Source organism: Microcaecilia unicolor, chromosome 3 (genome assembly GCF_901765095.1).
Source record: "Microcaecilia unicolor chromosome 3, aMicUni1.1, whole genome shotgun sequence".
NCBI classification, from domain to species: domain Eukaryota; kingdom Metazoa; phylum Chordata; class Amphibia; order Gymnophiona; family Siphonopidae; genus Microcaecilia; species Microcaecilia unicolor.
This window is the reverse complement of record NC_044033.1, coordinates 335,378,937-335,393,421: the sequence shown is the minus strand read 5'-3', so window position 1 is coordinate 335,393,421 and position 14,485 is coordinate 335,378,937.

Below are 14,485 nucleotides of genomic sequence, written 5' to 3'. Positions count from 1 at the left end.
ACAGCCAAATCTAAGGCATGTGGTTGTGGGAGGGGCCAGCAATCGTAGTGCACTGGCCCCCTCTAATGCTAGGACACCAACCGGGCACCCTAGGGGGCACTGCGGTGGACTTCAGAAAAAGCTCCCAGGTGCATAGCTCCCTTACTTTGGGTGCTGAGCCCCCCCAACCCCCCCCAACCCCACTACCCACAACTGTAAACCACTACCATAGCCCTTAGGGATGAAGTGGGGCACCTACATGTGGGTACAGTGGGTTTCGGGTGGGTTTTGGAGGGCTCACATTTACCACCACAAGTGTAACAGGTAGGGGGGATGGGCCTGGGTCTGGCTGCCTGAAGTGCACTGCAGTGCTCACTAAAACTGCTCCCGGGACCTGCATACTGCTGTGATGGAGCTGGGTATGACATTTGAGGCTGGCATAAAGGCTGGCAAATAATGTTTCAAAATTATTTTTGTTTAGGGTGGGAGGGGGTTGGTGACCACTGGGGAATACGGGAAGGTGATCCCCGATTCCCTCTAGTGGTTATCTGGTCAGTTTGGGCACCTTTTTGAGGCTTGGACCTGAAAATAAATGGACCAAGTCGGCCAAATGCTCATCAGGGCCACCCTTCTTTTTTCCATTATCGGCCCGGAGCGCCTATCTCTTACCCACGCCCCAGTCCCACCTTCGCTACGCCTCCGACACGCCCCCTTAAACTTTGTCCGCTTTGCGACGGACTGCAGTTGAGAGCGGCCAAAATCGGCTTTCCATTATGCCGATTTGGCCACACCTAAGAGAAGAGCGCCCATCTCCCAATTTGTGTCGGAAGATGGGCGTCCTTCTCTTTTGAAAATAAGCTGGTAAGTTACCACCTTCCGCGAAAGTCTATTCTACATACGCACCACCCTCTCCATGAAAAAGTATATTTCCTGACATTATTCCTAAGTCAGTCCCAGACATTTACCCCGGATTCTGTATAATGCGACCGTAATTGCCACTTTACAGGTAATTATTGACACTAATCGGCATTAATTAGAATTAACACGCAGAACTTGCCAAGTGTATTCTGTAAAGTTCTACTCTTAAATTCTAAGGGCCAGAATGGTAAAGGAGGCTTGGCCATGGGCGTAGAATGGGCTGGTTGTAGGCGTTTCTAATATCTGTGCGCAGTAATATAGGATACATCCGCTCCTCACCGAACTTAACAGCTTTTATTCTTGACATTAATACCTGTGACAAAATATCATCACATGGACGGGCGCTTGGTGTATTCTTTAACTGCAAGTAATTTTAGGCGTAGTTTATAGATTGCACAAATTTCATATATAGAATCTAGTCCTTAGGGGCCAATGTAATGAGTTCGCTATCCGTTGACAAAGTGTTTTATGTTTGATTTTCTTCTGCTAACTTTTCACCTGATGCAGTAGGGATTTTCATGGTGAAATATACTCAGGGAACTAATCGCTAAAGAGTAACAAAGTTGACATATAAACCACATGTCAATCCACTAAATTAGGTATTGTGCCAATGTAAAAAATGCCCTACATTTTGGCAGGTTTTTTTATAGTAACATAGTAAATGATGGCAGATAAAGACCTGAATGGCCCATCCAGTCTGCCCAACAAGATAAACTCATTTTACATGGTATGCGATACTTTATGTGTACACCAGGGTTTGATTTGTCCTTGTAATTCTCAGGGCACAGACCATAGAAGTCTGCCCAGCACTGTTCTTGTACTAAAAGTTTTGAAGCTAATGTTGAAGCCCCTTAAAATTTACACTCTAGCCTATCCATATCTATTCAGCCACGATTAGGGCGCAGACTGTAGAAGTCCGCCCAGCATTGGTTTTACTCTCCAATTACTGGCGTCTCCACCCAATCTCCACTAAGATTCCGTAGATCCATTCCTTCTAAACAAGATTCCTCTGTGTTTATCCCACTCATGCTTGAATTCCATTACCGTTTTCATCTCCACCATCTCTCGCAGGAGGGCATTCCACATATCTACCACACTTTCCTTCTCCTTTACAACACAATCTTTACTTCAGCTGAGGTAGGCCAATTCACCCCAACTGGCCGGAAGCAGGTCACCCCCCCCATTAGGTATCTGCAATGTGCTCTTTTTTTGTCTCCCTCTGGAAAAATGGTGACGTCTGACAGGAAGAGAGACAATCACGCCCGATGCTTCAGAACGTGGTGTGCGCTGTTTTTCTGTCTTTGCACATTTTTTCAAATGCAGCAGTACTTTACATTCTATTAGGGAGTAAAAGTACCTTTTTGGCACATGCATTAGAAGACTGTGTGCTGAAATTCAGTGCTCCGCTCTAACATACAGATTATTACATCTGTACTTTGCCTGCACATAACCAGTGAGGCGTGTGCCTGCAAAACAGTTTACAATAATTGTAAAAGTGCTAAAAAGAAAAGAACTCCATAATGTAGACAGGGAGAATACGTGAAGAAAAGAGAAATAGAGTTATAAAGCACCAAGGCCCAGATGCACAAAAGTCTCTGTGAAAAAATGTGTGCTCTTATATCCGTAGTTAAAGTTACTGGGGCCAATATTAAAAGCGATTTCAGAAGTAGGTAGGAGCAGAGGAGAAGCCTAGTGGTTAGAGCACTGGTCTTGCAATCCAGAGGGGTCCAGTTCAAATCCCACTGCTGCTTCTTGTGATCTTGGCCAAGTCACTTAACCCTCCATTACCTCAGATATATACTTAGATTGTGAACCTTCCCGTGTACCTGAATGTAACTCACCTTGAGCTACTACTGAAAAAGGTGTGAGCAAAATATAAATATATGTATGGACTTGTGCTCAATTAGGCAAATATTGATGACCCCTGATGAAGGCTATTGCCAAATCTTGGCCAAGTAGGGCTATACTTCAATAAAAATGTATTTGAGATCCCTTGTTTGTTTCCTTCATTCCTGGACCAGCTCTGCTGTTTTTTTTGGACTTGTCATTGGTGCGGATGTTTCCAGTGAGCCTGGTAGCTAAGGATTCCCACATGTGAGAATGGATACCCTGCTTGTCCTTGGAGAAACCTGTAGTAGTTGTGCTCCGAGGATAGCAAGATACGTATTCTCACATACTTTTCCTCCCTCTTCCCCAAGTTATATTCTTGTAGTTATAGCACTCGCACATAGGACAGGAAGGCACCGCACATGAGCAATGGACTCCGCCCAGACTATGCCTGAACTATGATCTTAAACATACCTACACATATGTCTTGTACAAGTGAATAATCTTCCTGTCATCATATGATATTTTATGCAATGTATGATGGGGTATTTTTTATAAAAGCCCTTTTCTGTGAACAGAGAGAAAATGAAGTCCTTACCTACTAATTTTCTTTCCTTTAGTCACAGTTGATAAATCCAGACATTTGTGAGTTTTGACCATCTACTAGCAGGTGGAGATAGAGGACAACAGAACTGAACTCCTTATAGGACGGGATGCTCCTTATTCGGTCAGTGTGCCTCATAACAAAGCCAAAGGAAATTAGTATAGCAACATTTCTCCTTCCTCACAGAACTGAAGATTGAACATTAAACAATGACAGCACAATACTCCCCTCCTAGGCAAATAGAGAAAAAGAGGGTAAGATTCTGGATTCATCTGCTGTGACAAAAGGAAAGAAAATGATCAAGTAAGACATAATTTGTCCGTCATTGCCATCAACAGTAGATGAATCCAGAAACTTGTTGGGATGTAGCAAAGGAGTCCTCAGGCATGACAGGAAGCAAAACCAACTGCAGAAAGATCCAGCACCCCAAAAGTTGCATCAGAACGTCCTGAAATGTCCAATTGATAGTGTTTGGAAAAAGTATGCAAAGAGGATCATGCAGCCGATCAACAGTAAACTGGAGCCTTCGCCCAGGACATGGAAACAGCCCTAACAGAATGAGCCTGAGGGAAGGTGAAGGTTCTTTTCCCATAAAAAACATAAGCTGAAACAATGAACTCCTTAAACCACCGAGCAATGGTCAACTTTGAGGCTGCATTCTCCTGATTTTGCCCTATGAACAGCACAAAAAGATGATCTGACCAGCATTGACTTTAGGGTACTGAAGAAACATCCGGCGGACATCAAGCAAATGCAACAAATTAAAGAACTTTCCAGAGACCTCCCTGGTTAAAGAAGGGAGAAACAATGGCTGGCTGACATGAAAATCAGAAACCACCTTAGGGAGAAAAGAAGGCACAGTATAAATGGAGACACCAACCTCAGTAAAATACAGGAAAGGACCGTGACAAGTGAGTGCATGAAGCTCAGAAATCTGCAGAACAGAAGTCATTACCATGAGAAATACGGTTCTCAAGGTAAGGTCCTTGAGCCATTCCTTCTGAAGGAGCTCAAAGGGCACACTCTGAAGAGAATGAAGAACCATATTAAGATTCCATGCAGGTCAAGGGGGAAAAGGGGTAGTTGAGACGATTCACCCCCCCCCCCCCTTAGAAAATGAAGAATGTCAGGATGCGTGGCCAGAGAGGAACTCTGAATTTGACCCTGATAACAAGCTACCTGCACTGTATGTGAGTTTTAGGACAGACCTTTCTTAAGCTCTTCCTTCAAGAAGTTCAAGATGTGTAGCAATGAAACATGAAAGGGAGACACTGCCCATTCCGAACACCAAGATTCAAAAAGCTTCCAGGTCTTAGCATAAACCATAGAGGTAGAGCTCTTTTTCGCTTAAAGCAGAGAATCAATGATCTCTTAAATGTAACTTTTTCTCCTCAAATCGGACCTTTCAGGAGAAAGGCCATAAGACCAAATAGGGATGGATCCTCCATCTGGATTGGTTCCTGCATCAGAGGGTTTGGGCACAAAGGAAGACGGTAAGGGCTGTTTACTGGTAAGCAAACCAGATCTGCATACCAAGGCCTTCAAGGCCAATCTGGAATGATCAGAACCACCCTACCTGGATACCAACAGACCCTATGAAGGACCCTCCCTATCATGGGCCTAGGATGAAAGACAGAGAAACGCTGTCAGTGGTCAAGGTTGAAGAAGAGCATCTATTTCTTCTGAACTGCATTCTGTCCCTCTGTTGAAGAACCTGGGAACTTTGGCATTGACCAGTACTGTAGATCCAGGACAAAGATATATCTATATATCTTTATCTATCTATATGTAAAATGATAAATTTACTATATATTATAATGTTGTTTTATTTTAAAGCAGGAGTTAGAGTCGGTACATTTTTAACAACTGACCCCACCCAAAATTGCTTCTGACTCTGATTCCACAGCCCTGTCTAGTAAGAGCCTTATCTATAAAGAAGGCTTGGCATGGGCGTAGAAAAGGAGCATAACCAGATATGCACATGCTCATACGTTAGACACCAGGCACTTACTCCAGCCTTAGAGTCGGCATGTGTGTGTCCTGGTGCAGGAATTATGTGCATAAAACTTACAGAGGCTTATTTTCAAGCCATGGCAGCTAACTCACACATTCGGTGCTGGCCAAAGATATACCAGGGTTGCACAAGGCTAAACATGGCTGCTGAAGTTAAGTGACAATCACGTGCCAAAAATCGGCGGATAGCCATTTATCATTTGATATAACCGCCTATCCACTAGTCACTAACAGGCATTTACTGTAACTGGCTAGGTACTGATTCTGGACAGTCAAATGTGACTGAATAAAATATAACTACAGATACGTTTTTATAGAATATTATGTTTGGAACCAATTATAAGCACTAATTGGCATTAATTAGAATTTACGTGCACCATCTGCTAAGCGTATTCTGTAACATGGTGTGTGTTAATTCTAAGTCACGTAGTTGAAAATGGGGTATGGCCATGGGTGAGTCATGGACATTCCTAAAATATATGCGAGTTGTTATAGAATACATCTGTTCCGCACGTAATTTAGGCGTCAGGATTGACACCAGGTTTTTCTCAAACTAATTGGCCGTGACTAAATTTAGTCGTGTGGACTGATGCGCAGCATATTCTATAAACCATGTGGATATTTAGGCTTATTGTATAAAATACACCTAAATTAAGGTGCACTTTATAGAATATACTTAAGCGAATTTCATTTCGGCACTGAATTTTTAGGCATGATTTATAGAATCTACTCCAATATGTTTGAAATCTGATGACAATAAATTCCACACAGATGGACCATCATCCATGAATGCTGACTCTGTATATACATCAAGCCTGATGCATCAGAAGCTTGGAATCTCGAGCACAGCCTGGTCGCTGGAGCGCAAAGAGCAGGGAAGAACATAAATCTTCAAAGTGGCAGCTAAAAATGATGGAGCCTTATCTACAAGAATTTTAAAAATCAATGATAGAATTTTAAAGTGTATTCACCAAATAATAGGCAACCCGTGAAGTTGTTTTAAAAACGGTGCGACATGCTGAAAGCGTGGACATCCAGTAATGAGGCAAGCAGCAGCATTTTGGGCCACTCATAGGACCCACAAGTCGCTTTTAGAAAGACCAAGAGAAAGAGAATTACCGTAGTCAAATGAAAGATAGACAAAATCTTGTACCACTGTGCGAAAATGCTTGTACATAGGTGTCTGTGTGTGAGAGGGCATATTAGTATGTCTTTATGTATTTATATCTTTGTTTACTCTCTACATGTCTCTGATCAAGAGAGAAAATGAAAGGAGAAGACTATTTAGAAGTGCAATTCCATAACTGCTGTGAATCAGTGTTTGTACACTGCAGCAGTTGGAATTGCTTTGCATCAGTTCTCTTCTGTTTCCTACCACCAGTAGAAACTTCATTTCTACAGCATGGCGCAACTTACTTCCCTTTTCTGTGGGTAGGCAGCCTTCCAGTGCTCCATCCCTATAGCCTTTCCATTGGTGCCACTGACTAAAGCTGTCTTCAAGTCTTCACCCCCTCCCTCTCTACACACACCTTTCCTTTGGTTAGATCCTATCTACAGTCTAAGAAAGTACAGCTACCTCCCAGTGTTCCACCTGCACAATATTCCCAATGGTTGGATCCTTCCCACATTATCTGTGATTAGAGCTGCCTACCAGTTCTCTTCCTCTGTTGCCTTTATATTGGCTGAATCCTATCCAGAATCTCTGTGACTAAAGCTATCTTCCAGCACGTCACCCCCACAGCCGTCCTATTGGCTGAATCCTATTCAATTTCCATTTCTAACTCCCCTGGGCACAGGCAGGGCAAGCTCACTTACATGATGATGGTTGTGGTGGTGATGGGTGGGCGAGGGTCAGATTGAAGTCCGGATTCTCAATATAAACCCTGAAGCTCAAGTTCTATATCACAAACTCCATATTTCCCCACCAGTGGTGCTGCTACCCCTCCCCCCACTTAAAACTGCATACAAGAAAAGATCTCACTATAAAAAATTATTCAAATTGTGATTATCACAGCATGACCAGCTGACACTCCTTTCACTGCCAAATGCTTCATTTAAAGCAGAAGGTGTTTTTGTTTGTGTGGCGATTCTCCAGGATGTGAAGATCACTAGTCCTGAGTATTTTTATTTAGGTCACTGACAATGTTGGACTCGTGAAGGAAATGTGCTGATTTTGGGGTGGCAATGCCTATGCTGAGAGTTATTTCCTTACTAACAAATATTCACTGTCAACTGCAGTCCAGCTCTGTTTGATTTTTGTTCTACCTCAGGGTGTTTTTTAAAAATCTTACTTCCAAAAATTATTTACAAATGATAGTTGCTCACATATAAGATCTTATTGATGATTCACCCAGAGTCTTTAAAGAGATTCTTTCAATAGCTTCTGGAGTGACCAATGATAATGGCTCACTTACAAATATTAGTAAAAATGGCTTTTTGTAAAAGTAAATCAAATCAATTTTCCTATCATCAATGTTTCACTCGCTAAAGACGTTGTTAAAATCACTGCATCTCTTCATAGCCATTCCCTCTCCCTCTATCAAGCACATTTACCAGCACAGGAGCACTATCACTGCTTTACACTGTCTCTGGTTGTCATTAAAGGAAAGAAAATTATCAGGTAAGACATATTTTTTCCACACACATTCTTCTAACATATGTTAAAAAATTCTTAATGTGTTTAAAAAATTTTTTTTTAATGAATATGTGCAACTTGTCAAATACATTTCCTGAAATCAGGGAAATAGTCTGTAAATTATCTGGAACTGAACCTTGGACTTCCATAACTGGACAATACACTGTTCTTACAGTGCACAACATCAACAGGGAGAAAATGCCAGTCTGAGAGTTTTGAAAGTGCTTGATATGCTGATAGAGACTGTATGTGGTGCTCAGCAGCCAAGCGATAGATTAGGCTAAGTTAAGTTACCTGAGAGAAAGTTGGAAAGAGGAAAATGTGGGTCATTAATTGGAACATGGAAAAAGGGTAAGAGAGAGGGGCAGATACTGTATAAGGGGGAAAGCATGGTGAATTTGAGGGACAGCCTCCCAGTGAAGATCAAAACAGTATCTGAATTTAAGAAAGCTTGGGACAAGTACATAGGTTCTCTAAGGGAGTGATATGGAGAGTAGATGTTATGCAAGAGGAGACTTCATAGGCCATGTGGAGGGGCATAATTGAACGAAAACGTCTATCTCCATGGGCGTTTATCTCCGAGAACGGGTCCGTGAAGGGGCGGACCGAACCGTATTTTCGAAAAAAATAGACGTCCATGTTTTATTCGACAATTTGTGAGCTGGGCGTTTTTCTTTTTCAGTGATAATGGAAAATGAAAGCGCCCAGCTCAAAAACGAATAAATCCAAGGCATTTGTTTGTGGGAGGGGCCAGGATTTGTAGTGCACTGGTCCTCCTCACATGCCAGGACACCAACCGGGCACCCTAGGGGGCACTTTTACAAAAACAAAAAAAAAGGTAAAAGAGCTCCCAGGTGCATAGCACCCTTCCCTTGTGTGTTGAGCCTCCCAAATCCCCCTCAAAACCCACTGCCCACAAGTCTACACCATTACTATAGCCCTAAGGGGTGAAGAGGGGGGCACCTACATGTGGGTACAGTGGGTTTGGAGGGGTTGGACAACTAAGCATTAAGCAGCACAATTGTAAAAGGTAGGGGGGATGGGCCTGGGTCTACCTGCCTGAAGTCCACTGCACCCCTAACAACTGCTCCAGGGACCTGCATACTGCTGCCAGGGAGGTGGGTATGACATTTGAGGGTGAAAATAAAAAGTTGTGAAACATCATTTTTTTGTGGTGGGAGGGGGTTAGTGACCACTGGGGGAGTCAGTGGAGGTCATCCCCGATTCCCTCTGGTGGTAATCTGGTCATTTAGTGCACTTTTTGGGGCCTTATTCGTGAAAAAACAGGGTCCAGGAAAAGTGCCCTAAATTCTAGCCACAAACGCGTACTTTTTTTCCATTATCGGCGAAAGGCGCCCTTCTCTGTTCGGGTGATAACCACGCCCCAGTCCCACCTTCACCATGCCTCCGACATGCCCCTGTCAACTTTGTACGCTTCCGCGATGGAGTGCAGTTGAAAACGTCCAAGTTCGGCTTTCGATTATACCGCGTTATTCGTTTTTGGGAGATAAACGCCTATCTCCCGATTTAGGTCGCAATATAGGCGTTTTTGTCTTTCGATTATAAGCTGGATAGTCTTTGCCTACATTTTCTATGTTTCCCTGGGTTCTCAGCCCAGTCAGCTAACAATTAGGCTTCTCATCCACAGTTTCTTGGTGTAGACTGTGGTGGAGATAAAGAAGCAGCCTGACCATTGTTCCATTATCTCTTCAAGTACTTATGGAGGTTAAATAACCAGTCAGCATGATAACTGGCTTAAATTAAAAGTTGACACTGATGTTTAACGTAATCCATAAAGTCAAGGCCATTATCTATATAAGTAGTAGGACAGAATCTGATAGTATGGGGGGCCTCAGTGGCTTTATGTTTTACCTTAGGCCAGTGGAATAAATATGCATCAAGCATATTTATTTTAATTATTACAAAGCCTTTGTGGCTAAAGATGAGAAAGATGGGGTGCAGGATGGTAGTAATAGGGATCAGATGTGCTCTGCTATTCAAGGTGCTGGATCACCAAGAAAGGGACCCAATAGACTGTCCTGGAGAGATACTTTGTATCAGTCTCACTCTAACTGGAATCTCAGATGTATCCAAAGCAGTATAGACACATTAACTATGCAGAGTGGATTTGTTATAATCAGGGCTTTTTTTGAGGAGGTACTTGAGGGTACTAAATACCAGCACCTTTTCCATTGTCTGCTAAAATTGACCCATGTTCCCCAAGTATTAATGAAAGAGCTCAGGCGCTACACACCAATTCTATCTTCTCCTAGATTCTGTGACTGGTTGCAGGAGGCCTGGCTATTGTGAGGTGGGTCCCTCAGTGATCACCCCACCCCTGAAGGTTGGCCTGGCATTTTACTACCAGCACCTTTTTCGCTAGAAAAAATGCACTGGTTATAATACATGTTACATAATGTGTTACCATTAACTGTATTACAGTGTGTGTTGTGGTCCACACAAGCATTCCAATCAAATTGATATTTGTCTCAAAGTCAATGAAGACAAAGGATCCATAAGGTTATATTTAAAAGAAATATTTTATGGTAAATGAAACTGTCAGGAGTAGATATCCCTTAAGGCTGAACCTCTGAGCAGTAGGGCCCAACAGAGACCACATGATATCCTCACAGGCGTTGGAGCTCAGCTAGAAATAGAGTGATCACCTCACCATAAGCATTACAATTTTGCTGTCTTTCTTCATCCTTCTTGTGTGTAATTGCACAGGTCTATCTCACTGCAGTTTAATACGTTTTCAGCCATCATTCTAATATTTAATTAGCTAGCACCATCAGGAACCATACAGCATCCCCTGCCATGGCCAGTTATAACATTTGCAGCAGGAAGAGCAAACATTATCATGGTAGAAGCTGGTTCACATCGTTAAAGGTGGAAGCTCATCTGTTTCTGCTTCTATTGATGCTTTGTGACATCCTGTGGAAGACGGCTGAGTGTCAGTGCACACTTGCAAACTACCTTTCAACAGAGCTACGACCAGGTTACCATAGGGATGGGGACATTGTGATCGGGGGACTTGTAACTGTAGAAATCTTTAACCCATATTATCATTCATCCTTCACAACTGTTCCCTCATTTGTTGGACAAAGCTTGTAAGTAGCATCCTGACTTAGTTCCTTTATGAGACAGAGTTGACGGTTTTAATTTTGGTTGGTCACTGACATGAACTCCAAATATAACCTGATGATATTTTACTAATTCTCTCACATTAAGTCTGAGTATCTTCCCTTTGAAATGAGCCCTGGGAAAAAAGGACCTGCTAAGATTTTCATCTGCTTTATCTGTGAATATTTTTCCTTAAAATCATTGTGAAAATACACAGCTTGATGTGTTGTTGTCTATCTCGAAATGTCATACCTTTTGGGCAGGTAATAATATACTTTTCCCTCTGTCAGCTTTTTCCAGTGAACAGAGTGAAAAGTTTGCAGGTAGCTTCAGATCCTGGGCATAGGCGGTCGGTGGTCCAACTGTTTGGGGAGGCTAAAGGGGGCGGGTTAGGGGTGGGGCCAGGGGTGGAGCTTAAATCCATAATTGTCTGATAACACACAGAAAAAATAAATAAATAAAAATAAGTCACAATTAATACCTTTTATTAAATTTAGATATTAGATATGTATCATATGTCAAAGAATAAAGTGGTTGCTCAAAGCATATTCTAAGCACAATTGCTCAACTGCAAAACACTATGCACAACTTTGTGCAAAAACACACTCAGAACCTTAATGTACCATAAATATTACACTGGGCAGAACCTAATACACCAATATACCACCCATACGGAAAATGCAGACCGTCAACAATATGAAACAAGGGATCATAACATCACAATTCTCATGTAGAGCCACAAAACACCCTAATTCATGTTTAATGTGGGATAAAATGCCATAAATAAGTAAATAAATAAATATCAACTTTTAATGTTGAGCACCTGATTCTCAAAGTGGACATATTCCAAACAGTATAATGAAAATAAAATGATCTTTTCTACCTTTGTTTGGTGACTTTTATTGATCATGCTGGTCCAGTATCTGCTGCTATCTGTTCTTAGTGCAGGTCAGAAAGTCATCCTCATTAAATATCTCCCTGGCAACCCAGGACACCTCCAGCCAACCCTCCCTCCCCCGCTCTCCCAGCAGTAAGGTAAACAAACCGTAAACCAATTTCTACAACAGGACAAGGCTAGAGGGCTTTCACTGCAGCTCCTGCTGTGAGGATGGAGGTAAATCAACATTTTAAACCCCTCAGAGCACAGCAGGGGAGGCTTAGCCTGTCCAAGCCTCTTATACCGGGGCGCCTATGATCCTGGGTAAATGTGTTGTGAAAAGTGACCTCCCCATATTTTTCCAAAGCACCTTTGCATTCTGGCGCTGTTTTGTATCCACCATACTCTCCATGAAAGGACAAATTCAAATCTTTTATAGAGGTTATCCCCTTCTTAATTCCTTTGACATCCTGTTAATAATCAGTTTTTTGTTCTTTTGAAAATACTACTTGTTTGTACCATCTTCAAAGCAGGTAAGTTTTTGAAAACTTGCATTTTATCTTCCTTTTGCTTTCCTTCTGTCGAGTGTGTCTTTAGCTCCTTCTCTGCGTGTGACTTTTTCTGCGGACTATCCACCATTTTACTCACTTTCATATGAATTACCTCCATTCTAATTCTCCTTTAGTGCAGAAACTACTTCAGCTGAGGAAGTCACCCCACCCAGGGTTGATATCTGATCCTGAGCAACCTAGTAGCCACAGCATCCCTTGCCTTTCACTATCCCCAGATCAGCAGGGCATTCTGTGGTTCCCTTTCTCTTCTGATATCTGGAAAAATGTTGACACCTGACGGAAAGGGAAACAAACATACTCGATGCAGCAATCTGTACTGTGCACTATTTTTCTATCGCTGCACATTTTGTAGTGCATCAATAGTTTGCTTGTCATTATTTTACTGTATTAAGAGTAAAGTTCTGCACCTGCATTAGAGCATTTTGTGCTGCAGCTCAGTGCAACGCTGTAATGCACAGGTGATTACATCTGATGCTTGACAGCACATAACCAGTGAAGTGTTTGCCTGAATGTCCAGTGAAACCGAAAAACACACAATCTGTAAGATTTAGGAAAGTAATTTCGTGTGAACGGAGTTTTCAGGCACCAGTGTAGTAAACTGAGGGGTTTCTTGAGTAGTCTGCCATTTTGCACAAAAGTCAATTAGAGTTACCCATAAAAATGAATTGGATAACAATCTTTTCCATGAAACATTAAAATAGATTTAGTGGTCTTATCCAGTGGCGTAGCTAGGGGGGTGGCGCAGGGTTTTTGAAAAAAATGGCGCCTATGCACCACGTGCCAGTAACTTTCCCTGCTGCCTGCCACATAGTCTTGCATCTTTCATCCTCTGTTTCTTCTGCTGCCCACTGTCTCCCATATACATCGTCATTTTTACTGCTCTGAAGTGTTCTCCCTTGGCACCAGCGATTCATAGTCAGCCTTCTGCCAGCATCGGGGCTTCTCCACAGGCGTGTCCCGGACTCCCGCCTATTCTAACGCAACTTCCTCTTTTCCGCAGAGGTGGGAGTGAGACGCATCTAAGGAGATGCAAGACTCCTGAGGAAGAGCTGCCCAAGGAGGTTTGTTTAGTAGACGAGTGGAATTGAGCCTATCTAGTCCAGTAAGTCCTCTAAGCAAGGAAGCCAATTTGGTTAATCTGTTTCCACTCCCCCGCACAGCCATCATTGTCATTGCCTTCACCGGTCACCCCAAACAAAACAAGCAAACTTATGAGCTGCTGCATCCACGTTGTCGTTCTTTATTGTTGATCCATCTGTAAGAAGGCTAAAGCTGTTTCTGTTGGATAGGCACTGCCTTAAAAGATGAGGAGAAAAGAAATAATACAGCTTCAAAAATGATTGTAGCTGGTAGAAAAAGCATTTATAAACTCTGTAGTTTGTGCCCATTTTTCTTCACTGTTCTTCTATACAGTACATGTGGCCAAGATTTCAGTAAGGATTTCCTGTTTCCTGATGAGTTCATCTTAACTTGTTGTAATCTGCCTTGGGATGCCTGGTGTTATAAAGAGGATAGAATATATTGAAATTAAATGGAAGTAGAATTAAACTCGTCTTTCATTGGGGCACTTGGAATCACATTTTCACGTCATCTCATTTGTAGGAATTTACATTTTAGATACACACTAGTAAAAAAGGGCCGTTTCTGACACACATGAAACGGGCACTAGCAAGGTTTTCCTCGGAGTGTGTATGTTTGAGAGAGAGTGTATGTGAGAGTGACTGTGTGTGAGAGAGAGTGAGTCTGGGTGCGAGTGTGTCTGTGAGAGAGAGTGAGTGTGTGAGAATGAGAGTGTGTGCAAGTGCGTATGTGAGACACAGTGTGAGAGAGAGAGAGTGTGTGTGTGAGACACAGACTATCTGTGAGACTGAGTGTATGAGACCAAGAGAGTGTGTGAGTGACTGTGTGACACATAGAGAGTGAATGTGATACAGTGT